The sequence below is a fragment of the Triticum urartu genome, chromosome 5A (genome assembly GCF_056163025.1).
Source record: "Triticum urartu cultivar PI428250 chromosome 5A, HENAU_Tu73, whole genome shotgun sequence".
Classification (NCBI taxonomy): domain Eukaryota; kingdom Viridiplantae; phylum Streptophyta; class Magnoliopsida; order Poales; family Poaceae; genus Triticum; species Triticum urartu.
The window spans coordinates 273,821,670-273,828,406 of record NC_141877.1 but is presented as its reverse complement, the minus strand read 5'-3'; positions in this window follow the sequence as shown (position 1 = coordinate 273,828,406).

Here is a 6,737-nt window from a genome sequence, read left to right as displayed (position 1 = left end):
TCTCATGGGGATCAGCCACCCGCGTCTGATCCAATATCAGCAGATCTTTGCCTGGTTCTCCTTGGTATGAAACTGACGAATACTAGGAGTCCACTGAAAGGAAAACACAATCGCAATGACAATGAAACAAAAAAGAGAGTGAGGATCGGTTACTGCTTTGCAAAAGTTCTTTTTTTCCTCTGAACGAAAATATACCAACATCATGGATCCGCTTACCTTCCCTTCGTTCGGAGAGAAGAACAGTGGCAGATGCAAGTGTTTCCTTTCTTGAAGACGGTGAGGGAGAAGGGGATTCAGCAAAGAGTGAAATTATGGTTGCTTCCTCCGTCAAACTTAGACTGCGGGGAGGTGGGGTTTTGTGATACGACGACTCGTTACTGCCGCGCTATGACCGGGGTGACTCTCCGCCTGCATACTGCCTTCTAATTTGGTGGATGGCATTTGGGCCCGCGCGCTACATGGCCCGCATGTTGGTGAACAAAAGTATAACGACATTCAGTAGAGGGAGACGTTTCAATGACCTAGGAGGAGCCAGAAGCGGTAGAGTGTCTCCACTGTACTAGTAGTAATTGTTTTTCTGGGTAGCTGTAGAGTGTCTCCACTATACTAGTAGTAATTGTTTCTCGGGTCCCATGACAAAACAGCCCATCCACACTAGTAAATAGTAAAATCAATTCAAAAACATGGGTGCTCTTCTTCCTCCTCGCTCCCACCAACCTCACGTCAGCTCGCTCCACTCGTACCCCCAAATTCCTCACCTCACTCCTACAGAAAACCCCAGCTCCCCTTCTTCCTCACTCCTACAGAAAACCTGCAGCTCCCCTTCTTCTTCGCTCGCACTACAACTAGGCTCGTCATTCGTTACTCTGCTCAAATCCGTGAGCGCGATGCGACGCCCTCGAGGAAAATGGAGTCGGCTGACCCCAGCACCAAGAAGATGAGGCTCCCACCAGCGGCGACGCCTGTTGTAGATCCCGCACCCGGCAACGCGGGGAGAAGCGGCGACCCCGCCCCCACCGGATCCGAGGAACCCATAGAATCTCGGGTGGACCGCATCAGAGATCTCCCGGACGCCATCCTTGGGGAGATCATCTCGCTTCTCCACACCAAGGATTGCTGCCGCACCCAAGTCCTCTCAATTCGGTGGCGCCCTCTATGGCGCGCCGTTCCCCTTAATCTCGACTGTCGTCAGCTATCTCTCTTCAATGATTTTGAAATCCCCAGAGCCATCATCTCCTCCCACCAGGGCTTCGTTCAAAGCCTCTGCATCCCATCATGCTACATGAGAAAGCATACCATGCCCTGCACGGTGGACGCCTGGCTGGAATCCCCTGAATTCACAGAACTACAGCTGCTTGAGTTCTACTATTCCCCTAGAAATCACATACCACATATCGAATGCCATGAACTTGTGCCCTCAGCACCGATGTCCATCTCGGGGTTTTCGTCCTCTCTCCACACCGCCACCTTTGCGCAGTGCTACCTACCAGACAATCTGGTACTAAACCTTCGACTCCCATTTCTCAAGAAACTTTCACTTGTGCGGGTTCGTATATCGGAGGCCTCATTGCACAGCATCATCCACTCCAGTTGCCCTGCGCTGAAGTGCTTGGTGCTTGTTTTCACAGTTAGAATTGGTTGTCTCCAAATAAAGTCGCCTAACCTTGTAAGAATTGGAATTTCTTTTGACGGAAGGCAACTCATCATCCAAGATGCCCCTTCACTTCAAAGGTTGATCCTTGATTCTAGTTATTCACCGTTGCAAATAACAGTCCTCTCTGCGCCTAAACTGGAGACCTTGGGTGTAATACATGATCTTTGTGCTCATTTCAATATGGTGTTTGGCTCCATAGTTCTTTAGGTACTTTATATTATCATCTACACTTGTAACCATAAGCTGCATTTTAAATTTCTGTGCATGATTTATATATCATCTTGGAGTACACATTTTGTACTAATATTATGTTCTATGCTCAATGAAGAGTTTCTCCACGGATGGCCTATCAATGGTGCTGGATTCTGTCAAGATCTTATATATCCAAATGAATAGTTTTGATCTGAACAAGATTATTGGCTTGCTGCAATGCTTTCCATGTCTGGAGAAGTTGTATATAAAGGTGATAATTTCACGCACATTGGAAGCCCGCATATAGTGTACTAGAATTAACCGTTCAGCTATTGCTCTTTCGACACTCTTCTTTTAGACCTTAACTGTTTTCAATCTTCATGTCTATTTAGGCAACAGGACGGGGTAAGAAAGATATAACCAATCGGTGGATTCGTAAGCATCAGGATTTTCTCACTTCTCATGAGATTCGATTGAAGACAATAATGCTAGAACGATATGTAGCCAACCGTGCAAACACAAGATTTGTCACATTCTTCCTGCTGAATGCGAGGTTACTATTGTCCATCAGGCTTAAGTTTATCAGCAGCATGGTTTTGATGGATGGGTATGTCGAAGAGCAAAAAAAGGAGTTCCAGGTGGGCAAAAGAGCTTCTGAACGTGCCGGGCTTCTATTTACAACATATTGTGGTCATAATCCACTAAATTTTATGACCCAGGATGTTCATTCTATGGACCTGACCGATCCATTTGACTGTGACTGCTGAAAATAGTGCTGGAGTTAGATGTTGTTGCCCTTTTCAATCTGGTTTTTTTGTAAACCTGATGAACAATTAACCCTTGTGCTTTTGTACAGTTTGTAAGCTGGAGTTAGATGTTCCTGCCCTTTTCAACTCCGTTGTGACTGTCATATTTTCTTTGAAACAAGGCAAATGGCTTGCCATTCGTTTAATTTAGAGTGAAATATTGTAACAAATCCAAACCAAGGGAAATAACATCACTCTCGCCGGCTGCTTGAGCTCACTGTGCATTACAGAAGCCAAGTGATTAGCCCCCACCAGCACCCACAAACTTATTTCGAACTAGCACATCAAATGGGCTGTAAATTTTCATAGGAAAGGCTGCATGACCGTGACAGATTTGGATTCTGACATTTGGGACCCGCGAGGAAATAGCCTACCTAAGGTGGTGTCGACTTACTAGCCAGTCAACAAACGATTCTTCCTACCAGCCGTTGGATTGACATCCAACATCTGTCGTGTATCTTCTATCTCTTGTCTTCTTCTTCCTCCAATCGCCCAAACCAAACCACCCAGTCGGCTCCGCCTACTCCCGCCTCCCATGGCTGGCTGCGCCTCCGCCGCCCTACCGTACGTACCCTCCAATGTTGGCCAGTCCCTCCCTCTATTCCCCCACACGTCCTGTTATTCTCCGGCGACGTCAGCCCCAACACGCACCCGCGCCCGAACCAGTCAACCCTCGTACTCCCCTTCTCCTGCGACTGGACCGACGCATCTTCAACGGCTCCTGTTCATTCCGTCCGACGCCTCGTCATCGTCCTCCGCCTTGCGGCCTTGGTTCACTCATCATGCGCGGTGCGCCGCCCTCTTGCGTTGTCAACGTCGTCAACAACCGAGAGGAACAAGGAGATGACTGTACGTGGAGAGGATGACAGTAGGGACCCACTAGCGTCATGGCAGTACGCAAGCAAGTGCCTCTATAGTACAAGCCCAAAAATATGGTTCCTCCTAATGGTTGGACATCTGGGGCTCACGCCATTGTCAACATAGTCAATAAACGAGAGAATTACACTACGAGCGGCTGACACCAGGGACCCAGCAAGTCGCGTAGTTTTTTTGAGGAACAAGCAGTTCTTATTTATACTAGTTTTAGCGATGGATCAGGGTAACAACGGGGCTGTGCGGGGGCTGTGGCCCGTCTAGCCAGGGTTTTATTTATGTTTACCACATCATGAGCCCAGTTGTGTTTTTTTCTTGTTGAAAATGGCTAGCCCAGTTCTATTTTTTTAAAGAAATACCCAAACAAGGCCTACTTGCTTTATCGGCCCTGCTGGGCTGCAAATCTTTCAAGACGAGGAGAGTTTCATTCGGTTTGCCCAGAAATGGGCTGTACATTTTTAAAACACATCAAACCGGGAATTAGTTTCCAATTTTTTTCATTACAAGATCTTAAATTCCATTGATTTTTATGCATGGACAATTATTTGGATTTTATATTTATATAAATTATTTTTCAAAATAGTTTGAATGTGAATCGATATTTCTGGATTAAAAACAGTTGACCGCACCGAAATATGCAAAATTTCGTATACTTTTTAACCATGGCCACAATATGGGGTGTGATGCTAACAAAAAGAAGATGGGCACCAAAAAATTCTTAAGAATTAGCAAATGGGCAGTACATTATTAGAAATTATGGCAGATGGGTTGTATGCTGTTTTCCACAGATTTGAGGCTGACTTGAGCGCCTACTACAGGTTGACGCGTATGCTTTCATAAAAAAAAGGTTGACGCACACGCAACACCCTATCAACTTAGTCAACACACAAGAGCAGTGACTGTTGGATGTCCATCCAACGGCTGTCGTGCTTCTTCAATCTCTTCTCTTCATGCTCAAGCCGCTCAAACAAGCGCCGGCGGGACTGCCTGCTCCCTCCTCCCGCGGCCGGCTATGCTGCCGCATAGGCCTCACGACCCCACCGTACTCCCACCGCTGGCCTAGCCATCCCTCTACTCACCCACACATGTTGTTATTCTCCGGCGACGGCTGACAAACCAGTAAACCCTCGTACTCCTCCGCGTGGGAAACAACTGCTGAGTATTCCCTGGCTCCGTGTCATTCCCTTCCTAGGCCTCGCCGTCGTCCACCGCCCTGGTGCTCTCGGCGCGGCCTGGTCAACGTGGTCAATGAATGACATCCATCGGAAGTGGGCTGTACGTGGAGAGACTGACAGCTGGGTCCACGGCCGCACGCAACGAAATGCCTCCTTATTACGCGCAAAATAATGATTCCTCCACCTGACAGCTAGGACCCACAGGAAGGGCCTCTGTATTTCGCGAAAAAATGTCCCCCCCGCTGACAGGTCGGACCCACCAGCTATATCTTCGCACACAAGGAAGTGCCTCCTTATAACGCCCAAAAAAATGAATACCCCCCTGCTAGCTGGGACCCACCATATTGTTGGGCTGACTTGTGGGCCTACTAAGTTGACAGGGACGGAGAGCTTTGTCAACTTAGTCAATACTCCAGTGACCGTATGATGTCCATCCAACGGCCATAGTGCGTCTTCAACCTCTGGTCTTCTTGCTCCAGCCGCCCAAAGCAGCGCCGGTCGTGCCGCCCGCTCCTGCCTCCCGTGGCCGGCTGTGCTACCGTGGAGGCCTCACCACCCCCATACTACTCCCACCACTGGCCAGGCCATCCCTCCACTCACCCACACCCCTTGTTATTCTGCGGCGACGGCAGCCTCACACCGCAGCCGAACCAGTGAATGCTCGTACTCCTCTCCGTGTGGGCATCCACTGCCGCGTCTTGCATGGCTCCGCGTTGTCCCCTTCCTAGGCTCGCCGTCGTCCACCGCCGTGGTGCCCTCGGCGCGGCGTGGTCAATGTGGTCAACGACCGACTTCCATTGGAAGAGTACTGTACGTGGAGAGGCTGACAGCTGGGTCCACGGCAGCCGCAAGGAAGTGCCTCCTTATTACGCGGAAAATAATTATTCCACCACCTGACAGCGGGGACCCACCGGATGGGCCACCAGTATTTTGCGAAAAAATCGTTTCCCCCTGACTGCTGGGACCGACCGGACGGGCCACCGTATTTCGCGAAAAAACGTTCCCCCCGCTGTCAGCTCGGACCCACCGGAAGTGCCTCCTTATTACGCATAAAAAATGAATACTCCGGCTAGCTGGGACCCACCTTGCTGGGAGGCTGACTTGTGGGCCTACTAAGTTGACGGGGACGAAGGGCTTTGTCAACTTAGTCAATATGAATGATTCTAGCTCCAGTGGCCGTACGATGTCCATCCAACGGCCGTAGTGCTTCTTCAACCTCTGGTCTTCTTGCTCCAGCTGCCCAAAGCAGCACCGGTCGTGCCGCATGCTCCTGCCTCCCGTGGCCGGCTGTGCTGCCGCAGAGGCCTCACTGCCCCCTACTATTCCCACCGCTGGCCAGGCCCTACGGCGACGGCAGCCTCACACCGCAGCCGAACCAGTGAACCCTCGTAGTCCTCTCCGCGCGGGCTTCCACTGCCGCGTGGAGAGGCTAACAGCTGGGTCCACGGCCACAGCCCAGTTTTTTTGTGATTTGCCAAGTAAGTCGCTTTGTCAGGCCTGTTGGGCTGCAAACCTTTCAAGACGAGGAGAGATTTCATTCAGTTGGCCGAGAAAATGGCCCATCAGTAATGAGAAATGGGTTGTACATTTTTAAAACACATCAAACCGGCAATTAGTTTCAAATATCTTTTTTTTCATTTCAATATTTTAAATTAAATTATTTTTTATGCGTGGAGAATTTGTTGGATTTTATATTGATATACATTTATTTTTAAAATCAGTTTGAATGTGAGTCGAAATTTCGGGATTAAAAACAGTTCGGACCGCACCGAAATATGCAAAAAAAAATATGATTTTTTAACCATTGCCACAATATGGGCTGCAATGCTAACAAAAGGAATATGGGCTCCAAAAAAACCTTAAGAATTAGAAAATGGGCTGTAAATTATTAGAAATAATGGCAGATGGGCTGTATGCTGTTTTCCACAGATTTGAGGCTTTCCTAAAAAAAGGTTGACGCACAAGCACTGACTGTTGGATGTCCATCCAACGGCCGTCGTGCTTCTTCAATCTCTACTCTTCCTGCTCCAGCCGCTC